Consider the following 14974-nt stretch of genomic DNA (forward strand, 5'->3'; position numbering starts at 1 on the left):
GCTGGGGCAGGTACCGGGGTCAGGGTCTGAGTGCTGATGTCAATAGGAGGAAGGGTGAAAAACACATTGCAGAGCTGCTGCTCCTGGCTCCTGGAGAGTATCTTCAGCTGGAACTAAAGCGGAACAAACCTGAGACACCATACAGTTTCCTGTGACTCACTGCTCGACTAAGCAGTGAGAAGAAATGGGAATTTTCTGTCCATATCAGCGGGGCGAGGAGGGAAATCAGAGGATACAGGCATTTGTGAGCCAGCACACACTCATTGCAGCCCTGACATCTGCTTTCTGACCTCTGGAGCTCCTACTGCTGACAAACCAGCCACGGCCACACTCCCCACCTGGTTTCCCTCCTCCTCCCCCCATGGAGCAGGAAGGAGCAGTAGCATTAGGGTGCCTGCAGCAGCTCCACAACTCTCACCAAGCTCAGCCTGGCCCCAAGCTCTGGGATTTGGGGCTGCAGGGTTTATTTAAGGTCAGGATCCTTGCTCCCTGCCCCCCAGGAGAAGCCCTAGTGATGCTGCGAGGTTTTGGGGCCCTGTGTCCAGCTGGGTTGATCCCACCTCAACATGGAGCTGCTCTGTACAGCCAGCCCTGCAGTCACTACACTCTCCCCCTTTCCTCCTCTTTCCTCTCTCCCCTTCCCCCCTGTGCTCTTTGTCTCATGGCTCCGTGGAGGAAACAGACCTTCTGAAAATAAACTCTTTCTGCTTTGATGTGCTTTATGGGCACACACTGTTTATAGCCCCGCACATATGACTTGACACCTTCCCACCTGCAGCCCCTGCAACTGCTTCTTATCACAGCCACGCTGGATATTAAGGGGCCGATGGGGAGGGTGACGAGGAGGTCCCTGTGAACCCCACATCTCCACAATGCTACATCAGGTGTGAAAGAGATGGGCTGCTGTCCCCCCACACTACATGCATCAGCCTCTGCTTATTGTGATGTTGATTTAGGCCAATGATAAGAGGGTCTATGGTGGCTGGATCTGGTCGTTGACCATAAGAATGAGCTCATGGGGACCTATGGCCTCAGCACAGCCCAGCCCTGTGTCAATGTATGGGGTCAGGACCAGGCCTTGTTCCCACATCTCCTGTTGCCATGCCTAAAAGCTGAAATATTTCACTGCAATGGAGGCGGGGATAGTTGGGATCTTAGGGGCAGGATTCTAGGGGCTAAGCACTTCGGGGTCGCCCCCTTCACACCATGAGCCAGGCCCCAACATTATCATCCCCAGCACCAGCCACAGTATCCCCAGGGGCTCTGTTACCTCCCCAAGGACAGACAGATGCTGAGCCTGCACCAGGAGATGCTGGTGGTCCTGTGCTGCACCCATGGGTGCCCATCCTGGGCTGCCAGCTGCACACTGTGCACCATGGGAGTAATACCGCAGCACTCAGGGGATGGCCTGCTCCTGCCCACACTTCTCTTCCTTCACTTTCCGCCTTCTCTGGCTGCAGTACTGGCCTGAGAGCACCCATCACCAAGCTGTATCCACAGTGCCTCCAGCAAACCTGGGGGAGCCAGGCCCCACAGCCACATGGCTGCCTGTCCTTGGGCATTAGAGGTTTGGGGAAATGCCTGGAGCAGCTGTGGGACATGCACTCAAGTTCCTCCATCAGGACACATTCCAACATGACCTAAGCTGCTGGCATGCTGTGCCTACTTGCCTACAGTGTAAGCTGTAATCCCTCATGTGGCTGCAGGATAATGGGGTGGCAATGTCCTTGCTCCGTGCCCAGGCATGGTTTGCCCTTCCCACAGCCCTGCAGTCTGCTGCCTGTCCCTGCATTGGGCCCTGTCCCCACCCTCCATGCTGGGCATGTTGTCGCATCGCCTCAGGTGTCTGCATCCCCCTGGGAGGAGTGGACAAATCCCTGGGGGGACATTTTCGGGTGAATACTGCAGGAAACTGGGCACCATCATGAGTCCAGAATAGGGCTCTCCTACCATTCTGTCACAGCCCAGCAACATGCTTGGGGCTCAGCCATGTCCCCCAAGTCTCCAACCCCATTCTGCTGCTGGTATGGGGTCCTCGTAGGCTGCAGTGCCTGGCCAGCAGTTACACACATGCCATCCATCAGTGCTGGCTGCACTGTGCCTCCTCACACAGAGACCTTCTTGAAAGAAACTCCTAATTTTCAACACCTACTTAAGGCCCTTCAGGCCACACCACTCCCCACAGACATGATCTCATGCTGACTGCCGGCATCTGCTGTCCCACTCCAATTCACTTACACCCACAGCAAAACATCTTCCTCAGCACCCCTGCAGCAGGGGCAGGCTCCAGGTGAGGTTTATCCTAAAAGCGAGAACTAGACCATGGGCAAAGCCCTTCAGCTACACTTTTAAATGGGAAGTTACGAATGGAGCCAGTTCCTTTGTGCTCACCTAAACACACTTCCATTAGCTACTAAAAGGGGCACAAGTGCCACTGCCTTGCAGGCACCGTGCCTGTAGACAGCTTCCTGGTTTGTTGCCAGTCCTTGGATGCCACAGATGTTTTCTTCTGGTGAACTAGTCCCAGCATATGAGAGGGAACAACTACAGGGATTCACCACTGTGCTCCTGCAGGCTGGACACCAGCACTGGATGCCAGGAGCACAGTGGCAGAGCACACAGCTGGAGCTCAGAATCACTCACAGCCACTGCCCAGCGCCTGCACACACCAGTCAGATGTTAGGACATGGGAAAAGTCTCCAGAAGTGCTTTGCACCCTGGCAATGTGCCATGTCTCCAAGCCAAAATAACGCACCGAGAGATGCTAAGTGGTCCTTAAGCATTCAGGCAGGAGATACCCTGCATGGCTGAATCACCTCCGCACACCACTTTCTGAGATTTTTATGGCAAAGTCTCTTCATTTGCTTCCCTCCCAGCTGAACTAGTCCCATGGGCACCTCCTCCTGGTGACAGCAAGTCTTAGAGTCCTCAGGGAGTAAGGAACAACACTGGAGTCTTTTTTGGAGGGGTTCTGGGAGCTGATCCAGGGGAACATGCCCATTGTGAGTGCCCCCACTTTCCCATTCCTTAGACTCCTGCTCCTCAATGGATTTGCACTTTTCCAGGGCATTCTCTCCACCCAGAAGAATCCTTCCCAGCTCCTCTGGGCTCCTGAAGAAGACTACTGGGTTCTGGCCAGGGCACATTTGGGTCCGAACCAGTATGTGAAGCAAGAGAGTGGTCCGGCATCTAACACACATGGGGGTGAGATCCCCCTGGGCTGCATCCTGCAAAGATACCTCATGCCTCTAAGGAAGGGCAGGAGAGGAGGAGCTGGTGGGGCTGCTCAGAGCTGTGGGGAAGACTGAGTGTGTGGGGACGAAAGGTTTAAAAATCATGGCAAAACTGCAAATGGGTTTCACAGCTGGTCTCCTCACCACCATGGAGCCTCTGCAGGTTGTGCATTTTGCTCCGTGGGGACCCTGGTTCCCCACAGAAGTTGGAGGTAGGGCAGGATTGGGGCAGCACAGCACAGGAGACACAAAAAATGGAAAGATGAGATCACTGTGCAGTGGTCATGAAGGATGTGATATGGGAGAACAAGGAGCTACTATAACCCTACGCTGCCTGGGAAAAGCCAGCTCCTGTGACAAGTACCAGGTCTTGGGGCAGGATGCTGCTCATGGAATACTCACAGCGCATGGAGATGGAGCCTCTGAAGCAACTTTGGTACGGCAGCATAGGAGTGTCTGGCTCTAGTGGAGAAAAAGCTGGAAAATATGCGGCACAGAGCTGGGCATATCCCAGCGTGACACCCCGAGAGCTTGGAGCCGTGTCCTGTGCAGTGATTACTGAGCAGTGCCAAGGGACAAACCAAGAGCCTTTCCCTCGTTCTTCCCTTGAACCTCTAATGGCTGCGGCACAGCGTGCAGGTTTCGAACGGTGCCTCTGTGCCATGGGGCTGCACTGTGCCTGCACCACGGATGCAGAGGACAAGCAATGGGACTCGGTTAGCCCTCGGTGCTCAGCGTGCCTGGACCGGGCCGGGCGCTAACCCAGCACTGTCCGCACGGTGATACCTGAATTCAGCCTCCTGCCCACGCGTGCAATCAGCCCGAGGGGGCAGCGCAGCCCGCACAGCCCCGTTCCCCTCGGGCGCAGCTCCCCCAGCCCCGCCCCCCCCCCCCAGCCGCCGTGTCCTCGCTCCTCCCGCAGCCCCCGCGCTCCCAGACCCTCACCCCTCGGCTGCAGACTCTCTGTCTGCACGGGGACTTCCTGTCCCTGCGCTGCGCTGCCGGTGAGAAACCAAAGGCGGCTTGTTTGGCTGCCGGAGCCGCTCCTCGCTGACTGCCCCTTTCTGTTCCTGTTAGGAATAATATACCGAGAGGTCTGAGTGTAAATTGAGTTTCCCAGAGCCAGACTGGTGGGGAAACCTTAATGGGAAGGAAAATAAACAGTGTATTCGGCATTCGGGGAGAGGTGTGGTGCTGGCAGAGGGGTGCAGGGAAACAGCCTCTCTTGATTCCATTTTTTAATATTTTTTTTATTTTTTAACTGTTTGCTGAAGGAGCGCACATATACACGCCATCGCGCAGGACTTGTTTGCTTCCCGAGATGCCAGGGAAAAGAGGGGCGTTCTGAAGGAGCTGTCAAACAGCTCTTGGGCTCTGATGTGCTGGAGCGGAGAGCTGTCCTGTCCTGGCCTTGCCGTGCAGTGCTGCGGCTGCAGGGACTTGGCGATGTTGTAGCGCTGCCTCTGCACGTTCATGACTTCTCAGCACAATGCAGTGATTCAGGAACTCCAGAAAGGAGTGTGAGTCATGCTGCAAATTTCCCCGGACAAGTTAGAACCGTAAAACACTCACATGTGCTAAGCCACACTAAAAATTCCTTTTGCTCAGGAGCAATCCCTGTTGCCTCTCCCCAGCTCTTGCAGTGGCTCCAGCTCTGTCTTGGGATCTGAATCATTGAGGGGGATCTGACTGCTTGCAGTGCCCGGGGGGTCCCTGCAGGGGTGCTGGGGTTCATTGGATGCACTGTATGCTCAGGTTCAGATGGAGAGGATTTGGGATGCAGGAGGACAAAAGTGCCATATTTGCCATGCACTTGCTCATGCATGATGAGCACAAGCAACTTCGTTGTTCCATAGCCTGTGCCCACCTGATGGACCCTGCCCACATGGGGCCCCAAGTTCCCCCACACCACCAGCAGCTCACTTGACTCAGTGCTGTGCTTCATCTGTTTGTATTTACGGAGCCTTTGAAGTCCTTGGGCAGCCCGTGGGGCCTGGGGGCATATCTCTGTGTCAGGAAAATCTCCCTGGCAGCTCGTGCCTCCCCTGGGCTGGGGGCCATGGACTTCCCCATCGCTGGCACTGAGCAAAGGCTGCAGCTTTGGGAAAGTCTTGGTCTTTGAGAATGCTCAGTGTCAGCCTTTGTAAAACATCAGAGATGGGAAGTGAAATTGTATATTTATAAAAATATTTGCTCTGACATGTAAGAAGTCTTTTTAAGGGAAAGGGGGCACTATTACTAAATTTCCTTGTGCTGATCTGCTGTCCAGCTCCCTGCTACTGCTCACTCCCCATTCCTCTGAAATGCCAACACACACATCCCAGCAAACAGCTGCCTGTTTCCCAGCACGGCCCATGTCTGTGTGTGGGGTGCTGCTGGAGCAGGGCTATTCCCAGCCGCTTCTTCCAAACTGCTGGGTCCCTGAGCACAACTGCAGCCCCAGATCCTCCGTCTGTGCCATATCCTGCTGAGTAACACCGGTGCACATCCATACATGGGGAAGAGCTGAGTGCAAGGCTTTCTGTCCTGTCAGAACTCTTCAGTGCTCAGCAAATAACATTCCTGCTAATGCTGGTATGTGGAATGCTTCCCTGACACGCTGACTAATGCCTGAGTCACAGCTATAGGGCTTCAGGCTGCCCCAAGGCAAGGGCTAGGGCACATGAAGAGCCCTGCAGGATGGGGATGCACCCCAGGAGAGACTGCACTGTTGGGCTATCTGGATACAGGCTAAATCCTCAAGGCTGTCCTGGCCCTGGCTCAGCAGCTCCAGGGCACATTTTGGGGATGAGAAGGGTAAGGAGGTGGTGATTGGAGCAGGATGTATCCCTGACAGCCTTGTGCATCCCAGGACTGACTCAAAGTGGTTCCCTCCACACTGCCAAATCTGAGCTCAGGCTTATTCACAAATCACTTCCTTTATGCTTGTGTGAGCATGGGAAGGGACTCCCATGGCATCCCCAAAGCCTGCTCCCTGCAGAGACCCCCAGCCCAGGAAGCACTGCTGCCCTGCTGGGGTGTGCAGCACAGTGGCAGGCACCAGGAGGGCCCTGCTGGAGAACCCCACTCTCACTGTTTTCACATCTGGGCTCACTCCTGCCTGTGATGCAAACGTGCATAAAAGCAGAGCTTTGGACCATCTCCAGTCACCCTTGCACTGCACATCTAGGGGAAGCCATGGGGGGAATTTCTGAATCTGTTCCTCTCCAGATGTGACTTTCTCTCTGAGCAGGTTGTGCTGGATGCACCCAGCTCTGTGGGCTGCAGGCACCTACTGCCATGGGAGCAAAACTGTGTCCCCCTTTTACTGTGCGATATCCTGCTGCCATGCAGCTTCCAGTCCCCAGCTGGGAACACTTCTGCTCAGCCATGTCCCTGCTAAGCACCTGACAGACCTGACGCTGACATCTGCCTTGGGCAAGGAGGAGTCAGAAGTGGGATGATGGCCAACAGGTTCTCAATAACAAAGAAGTTACTTCCCCAAACTGATACAATAAGGCTCACAGCTTGTTTTATGGCCTTAAAGGTAACTTCAGACTACAAGAGCTGAGGGGACAAGCCTGCATGCTGTTGCATCACAGCTCTTGGAAGGGGGTCCTGGCTGCATTATCCTGCTGCTGGGGAAGGCCAAAGGGAGCACCAGGAGCTGCCATACTTCAATCACTGCCACTACCAAGGAAATGTGGTGTGGGATCCCCTTGGGCAAGGGATGTTGCCCTGCATCCCTGAAACACCCCCATAGCATCCCAGAAGCATCCCTGCAGCATGCTGCCCAAGCTCTGCACTTGACCCTGGCTCTGTTCTTCCCACTCCAGGACTCATCCTGGTGTATTGGCCACTGACTCCCTCCAGAGCACCCTTGCAGAGCCAGAGTGCTTCCCAGTGGAAGACTCTCCGCACTTCTCTCTGCCAGGTTCTCCATGAGTAATGACACAAACGTGCTTCTCACCTTGTCCCCAGCACTGTGCTGCTGGCTGAGCCATTCTCAGGTTTCCCTCTCATTTCCCCAGTTCTGCCTTACATCAGAGCCATTCCCATGTTCCTGTCTGCTCTTCTCCCCCAGTGCATCTTCCAAACTGTGTGAGTGCTCCAGACAAACAAGCAACCCTGTGCCATATCCACAACAAGGAGACAGCTGGGACACATGGTGCCTGTGAGGTGCTGAGTCCTGCCCCGGTGCCATGATGAGTGCCCATGGGCTCACACGTTTGGAGGAGCAGCTCAGGGATTGAGTTTAGGACTGCGGGCATGTGTGCACCATGGTCAGGTGCAGCTGAGAAGTGCAGCTACAGGGAACTGAAATGAAAATAAATTATGGTCTTTCCAGCTGGTTCCTGGTGAGACTGAAAGCCTGGTGGGATGGCAGCCACAGTCTGCACTCGTCAGGACTGCCACAGGTGACACAGAGAAGGACAGGAGTGGAATGGCACAAGAAGGGAGCATGGCAGGGAGGTGAGAGGAGAAACATCTGGCTGGGGCTGCATCACAGAGCAGGGGATGGAAGCAGGGAATGAGTGCTCAGCTGGGTCAAGAGTGTTTAACTGCCAGCAGACATATCGGTTGTGCAAGATACATGCTCATAAAGTGCCTTTTCTAGCTGGATAGCAACAGAAAGCAGTTTTACAACGGCCCTGGATGATCCAGAGAGTCGTGCACTTTGGACAACAATCTCAGTGTTCTTCAGGTGGGGGAAGCGGGGGCTTCTTCCCTTCACAATCTGTTGCATATGAGCCAGAGCCAGGATCATCTCCAGAGATGACATCATTTACAGCTGTCCATCCAGAAACATCGGAACCTTGTCAGGAAGGGAGAGGGGATGGCTGATAGCACCAGCTGGTGCGGGGACATAGGACATGGGACACGGGATGTGGGATATGGGATGTGCACATGGAATGTGGGTCCAAGGCCATGGGATGCCCATCAGCATCATCCCCTCCTTCCAGCCTGGGGATGTGCCTGGACTGATGGTGTTTTAGGGCTCTGCTGGCACAGCGGTAGCAGAGCTGAGCTCAATGCTCATATGCCTCTCCCAGATCTGGATCTCCCAGGTTGCATTTCAAAAGTTCTCTTAAGTGCTGCTGCAACCTTGTTAGAGGGACGAGGAGTGAAGAGAAAGATGCAGCTGAGGAGTCTGGGGATGCCAATGAGATAATGCGGGGGAATGTTAAGCATTACTGCATTCACAGGATTATTTTATCTGTCACAAACAGGGGCAGCCAGAAATCCTCCAGGGTGTGTAGCTCAATTTAGACCCCATTAAATTTCCTTTTCTTCCCTGTGTTTTGGCTGACATTAAAACAGCGTCTGAATTGCTCCTGTGGGAGCTGGCTTCCAGGAATGGAGTCATGGCTGCTGCTGGCATCCGAGTTGCCCCACTCCACCTGCAGCCCCACATCCCTCCTGAGTTCCCTGGGTCCCTCTGGGGCAGTGCTGTGTAGGGCATATGCTGCAGGGCCAGGACAGGAGGCAGGGAGAGAGGATGGAGCTGAGTGCTCTGCTGGCACCTGCTTGGGCTGCCAGATATTTTTGGGATTTCTTTTTCTATTCCAAAATAGGAAAAAAAATTGTAAAGCCCTGCAAAGATAGTGCACTGCACTATCTGGTCTGTGACTCCAGGCAGGAACAGTGCAGACTGAGAAAAAAAATCCTGATTTCATCACTCCAAAACATTTTCTCTCAGTGTTGCTTAGCTTTCCTGGTTATGGAGAACTTTCATTTCTAAGGAAAGCCTGCTGTGAGTTCGCAGTGCACTTAGTTTGGGGGGAGCATGACAAAATTAGACAATTCTCAAAGTTTCCAGCCTTCTTTTCCAAACCTGTGCAGCAGTGGACTGTGTGCCCACAGCGGTGCCAAGGTGATGCGGTCAGAAAGGAAAAAGTATAGGTGAGTTGAGCCAGGGGTGTCCCCAAGCAGTAACGGGACAGAGGACAGTGGGAATTATGGCACAGAAGTGGAACAGACAGTTTATAATCACTGCACAGCAATGAGTCGGGGCTGCTTCAAAAGGAACCGGCTTTAAATGGATCAAGCCCTGAGCCAAAAGTGTAAACACTGAGAGGAAGTTTGGCTGAGGTTAAATCATGTTTTATTTTAAAATCTTCCTATCCCCGCTGTAAGATGGAAAGTCTTCATCTGAAAAAGCGAAACTAAGATTGGAAACAGTCTACAGTCATTACGTTTAAGCAGCTTTTACCCCCCCACCCCCTTTCCAGCTTCTCAAGTAAAATATCAACTGGCTCCACTGTCAGGGACAGGAAACATTAGTAATAAGTTCCTAGATTTACATTTTCCCCAGGGAAACACAGGAATATCAGAGATCAAAAGTTGAAGAAAGGAGTCATTTTTACACAAAATGATTTGCAACCAGCATTCATTGGGGAGAGTAAATAAATTATAGGCCCTTCGCTTTGGGGTTGTTTAAGTTCTTTTCCTTTAATGCTGTTCCTTTTAACTACTGTAAAGAGTCTGTCAGGACTTACACCGAGTAACGGAGATTTCCCCACCTGCAGAAAGGGTCTTTTCCAGCAAAAAAAAAACCAAACCGCAAGAGCCATTCGTAGTCATCCCCAAGAGCCACGTGGCAGGGGCTGCAGGTGGGCCATGATGGGATGGGGACACGGGCACAGAACTCAATTAGGATATGGTACATGGGGCATGGGGCACACACAGGACATGAGGCGTGTGGTGCGGGACATGGGGCATGGAACACGGGACACAGGTTTGTTTGTTGAGCCACCTCAGATCTCAGAGAAATGCCTCTGCTGGACAAAAAGACATTTCCAGTCAAATACACCCCAGCACCTTGCATTGGCTGGGAAGTATTGCAGGATGTTCCCACCCATGCTGTGAAACTCATGATTGATTCAATCAGAGCACAGTGATTGCCACCAATGCCCTGTCCTTGGGCAAGCAGGATGTCTTCAATGGCCCTGATGGCCAGGAGCCACCACCTGGCTCCATCAGCTCATCCCCAGTCAGTGTCACCTCGAGCAGTGGCTGCACATCATGGCAGCACCACAGCAGTGCAAAGCCAGCCCTGCCAGGGCAGAAGCACTGGAAACTCTGAGCTGGGCCCTGTGTCATCCATTAATAGCAAGGTGCTTGCTGGCCAGGCAGGGTAACGAATGATAGTTTTAGGTACAATTGGAAAAACAATAAAATACTCTATTAGGATGACACAGTGGTGAACAATGGCTGTGAAGCACCATACAGCCAGCAGAGTGGCTGCAGCCACACTCCGAGCTGGTGTGTGAAGGATTCCTGCCTGGAACATGGCTCGCAGAGACATTCCCACCCCACTAAGGCTGAGAACTGTGCTCTCCTTCTCCTGCTTAAAAATACATGCCCATAAAACGTGCTTTAAGAATCCCTTAAGGTTCATTAGTGTCACAAGCAGAGGAGGAAGAGAGAGCTGGAAAGCCTTGAAGTGCGTGTCAGAAACACTCCAGAGAAAACCGTAAATGCTGCCGGGATGAACTGCAGGCTCTGGAGGATCAGTTGTGCTGGAGGACTATTTATTTTCCAGTCTATTTTAAACACTAGACTGTTTCAGATAAGAGCTGCCTGTGGTGGCAGACAGGATCGTGGGACTGGTGTGCAGGAACTCATGCCAGATTCATTTCTGGGGAGTATTTCCTCTCTGCCTTGATAAATCTGACTTGTCTGCTATACCAAGTTACTTCCTTTGGAGTTCTCTCTCTTTATTATTACTTATTAAAATTGCCTACAAATAGCACTTGGGCTTCATGCAACATCCTGTGCTAACCATTCATTCTCCTCGTTATCTCAGAGCTGACAATTCCCACCAGGGCCAGAGAGAGTGGGTGGAAAATTGCCTTGAGAAGAAACAGAAATGACCATCCTTTATGGCGAAGCTTGAGAAATCACATTTGTGGGGCTGGAGAGGGCAGGAGATAAGTGGGGACTTCCCCCTTTCAAATGCACACAACATCCCTGTCCCTGGGCTGGGCACCACTGCTGAGCATTCCCACCACCACATGTGGGCTCAATCAGTGAGCATCTGCTTCCCATTGCAGCCCCAGGGCCGCTCTCCTCCTGCTGCCTCCTGCCATAGTGCTAATTTTACATGCAGGGCTGTACTGTGCGGCAGGGTCGCAGCACTCCGGGTGGGTAGAGCGGGTTGGGGTGGGCGGGGAGCAAGAAGCAGGGTGAGCATGGAGCTGCCAGTAGCTGAGAACACATCCCAGGACTGTCTGGTGCAGGTGGCACATGGATGGATGGGATGCAAGGGGATATTTTCAGAACGCTCTGCTTATGGTGATGGCTCAGGGACATGCAGAGCCCTGATGATGACACAGACCTGCAGCCATGCCCAGCACCAGTGAGAGAGACCTGAAGCATAGGCACCTTTCCTAGATGGCATGTGAGAGAAGGGATGGGGGCTTGAGAGAAAGCAAAGCAAAGCAAGACAACGGAGCCTGCCACAGCTAAAGCGTAAGAGCATCCTTGTGTGACATGCCTGGTGCACATGGTGCCTTTGGTCCCTGTCTATTTGGCTCTCTGATGCTGGAGATCTTTCAGAATATTTTCTGTAGTTACTTTAAGTTTCCTCCATGCAGACTGAGAATAAAAATTGTGTTCTGGGGGATAAACTGTAGACTTTTGTCGTAAAGGTAAACTGTTAATTTGCCAGCAGCAGAGACAGAGGGAAAATCATAGAATCATGGAATCACAGAATAATAGAATCATAGAATTGCTTGTGTTGGACCTCAAAAATCACCCATTTCCAGCCCCCTGCTACAGGCAGGGTTGCCAACAGCTAGACCAAGCACTAGATCAGGCTGCTCAGGGCCCCATTCAGCCTGACCTTGAATGCCTCCATGGACAAAGCACCCACAACTTCTCTGAGTAGCCTCTTGGAAAAAGAGAGAATTCAAACGGTAATGGATCCAGTAAATGGAAGCCCCATACTGCTGCCCTCCAGCCTTGTAAGAAGTAGAGATGGAGATCTACTGCTTTAAATTGAGTTCGTTTTGGAAAATAGTGGTGTTTGAATGCTATTGGTCACAAACAGCAGCTGCCACAACCAGGTTAGTACATTTTTCTACCCAGGTACTTCTCTTGACCTAAAATAACTCTTGTGCTTAGGCTGCACCTCTCTAAGGTCTGAGCCATGGCTGTTCATTATGTGGAAGAGAAAGCCCCCAGCCCATTCCCCCTCCACAAGACAGCATTTGGCAGATGGGTGCCCCAGGCTGGGGGATGTGGAATTGGCTGAGAATGTTCTGGTGCTCACAGTGCAGGGCTTGAGGGACTGTGGGGCTCTGAAGGCTGGGGAGCTATGACATGAGACGATCAGGATATGGGATGCTCGGGATGTGGAACACTGAGAATATGGGATGCTTAGGACATGAGGCACTCAGGATGTGGGACACTCAAGGTGATTCCTCAGCCCTGGGGCCATGGCAGCAGCTGAGAGCTCTGTGCTCCTTTGCTGGCCCCAATGACCACCGCTGAATCAAAGCAGCTGCCTGCAGTAATAGCAAGCAAAGGGCTCTGCTGTGCTTCCTGCCCTTCTAATCTGTGTATCACCCAAGCAAGGCGGCGGGGCGGGGGGAGTTCCCGTGCTGGGTGCTCACCCTCACCCCCGGTCATGCTGCCCAATGCTGACATCCTTTCCTGACATACATTGGTTTCCTGCACACCACTCTCATGCTACTTCCTACCCCCAGTTAATATCTATGGTACAGTTTGCTTCACAGAGCAAAACGGAGGGGAAAAAAAAGAAAGAAGAGAGCAGGGTTTCTATGAAGTCAGGCTGGCAGGTGTGTGCTGGTGGTTCCAGCACTGCAGCCCATGCGCTGTGGTGAGAGGCACTACGCAGAAGGCAGAGGGCAAACAAAGCAACAAAACATGCGGCAGTGCGCTGGGCAAGGCAAGGGCAAGGGGTTCTACTCCCTGCTGCTGTCCCTGGCAACGTTATATGGTTTCCTCATTTGGGGTGAAGCAGTGCCATGTCCCCAGCTGTCACCCATGGTGTGACCCCAAAGCAACACCTCTCCCTGAGTGCAGACAGACAATGTTGGGGCAAGGGGTGCAGCAGATGCTCTGCTCCCTGTGTGCTGGGCAGCTTTTTGGGGTGCAGTGTGCACCGGGTATCACTGCTGCAGAGGTGCTCCCAGCTGCGCATTGCGGGGCCACAATCCAAAACCCCCTTCTGCCTCTCCAGCAAAGTGGGAAAAGCTCTCAATGGCTGCTGGACTGCTTTAGAAAGCGGATTAGAGCCAGTGAATAGGAACTGTCTCTCTAATGAAGTGCTATTACCAACAGGCTAATTGAGTAATGACATAATGCAGGCCCTTGAAGCTCTTTATAGCAGCCGTGCCTCTGTGCCGCAGTGCACCGCCACTTCCTTGCCATGGCCCATAGTGTCTCCTGCTCACTGAGGCCCATGTGCAACACCGCAGCTTCATGGGGGCAACAGACAATGTGTCGCCAGCATAACCCTGCGTGGAAAATGCAGAGGTGGAGGGAAACCCATAGTAATTAGCTCGGGAGACGCCAATCTCTTCACATGTGAAACATGAGACTTTTTATGAAGGAAAGTCAAACAGGCCTCACAGTGCTTTCAGTGAGCCCAGTAAAACAGAGGTGATCCATAAATATGTATGCTGTGATAGGTTTAAAATACTTTCTGATGATTTTCTAGGCAGATCTCCAGTGTGTTACAGCACAGCATCGCTATTGTGGAGCTGCAGACTCAGGCCAGTAAAGCGCACACTGATCCCTGTGGGAAGGAGGAGGGCTCTGTGTTTGTGCTTTTCCTCTCATGCTGAGCTAGGAATCCTCAGATGAAGAAATGGCAGATAACCCAATGGGTTTGCTTCCCACTTGGGGCTCTCCTGCTCTCTTTGTATTCACCACACTCTTCATTTCTCTGGGAAGACCTGCACCTCTCCAGCCCCATGCTATCAGTTTATCATCTGATTAAAGATTAATTTGATAGAATTGCTCATGTCAATAGCCCAAAGCCAGAAAAACAGTAACTATGCCTGCAGGTTGCTTGTGTACTGCCTCCTCACTGTGAGCAATTAATGGACGGAGGCTGTTAAGCCTCTACATGCTGACACGAGGAGCTGTGATCCACCAGCCCTGCACCTGCTGTCCTTCTGTGGGCACAGAGCAAGAGCAAAGACCACCCAGCCCTGGAATCACCAGGTACCTGAGGGTACCTGCTGGCCGCCCCTCAGCTGTCCTGGCTTCTGCACAGCTCCTGCCATTCATCCCCCAAATTCACACCAGCCACGTAGCCATGATTCCACTATTGGCCTTTCCCCAAGTCCTGCTCTACTTCTGGTCACTCTCTTGCCCCTCCCAGGGCTCCTTTCCTACAACCCCTCACTCAGCACCAGGTCAGAGAGAGGGGAAAACTGGGGAAGCACACATACTTTGTGCATACTTTGTACAGGGTTGTACGTGCTTGTTCAGAGGTCCCCCATGGAAATGAAAAGGAGGAGTTCAGATGTGCGATGGTGGCAGCACGTTGCCCCGCTGGGTGTGTGGAGCCAGCACAGCCGAGCCCTGTGCTCTGCTATGGGGGAGGCTGCCTGAATCCCAGCTCTGGAAGCATGGACACCATAATGCATTGCAGATGGTCACACAACATAGCCACCAAATGCTGCGTACAGCCAGCTCTACCTGCATGGGGTGCAACTTTACAGAGTGTTTATTTCCTGTGGCATTAAAACAGAGTGGGGAAGTAACAGGGGAAAACTGCTGAG

The sequence above is a fragment of the Coturnix japonica genome, chromosome 20 (genome assembly GCF_001577835.2).
Source record: "Coturnix japonica isolate 7356 chromosome 20, Coturnix japonica 2.1, whole genome shotgun sequence".
Lineage (NCBI taxonomy): Eukaryota > Metazoa > Chordata > Aves > Galliformes > Phasianidae > Coturnix > Coturnix japonica.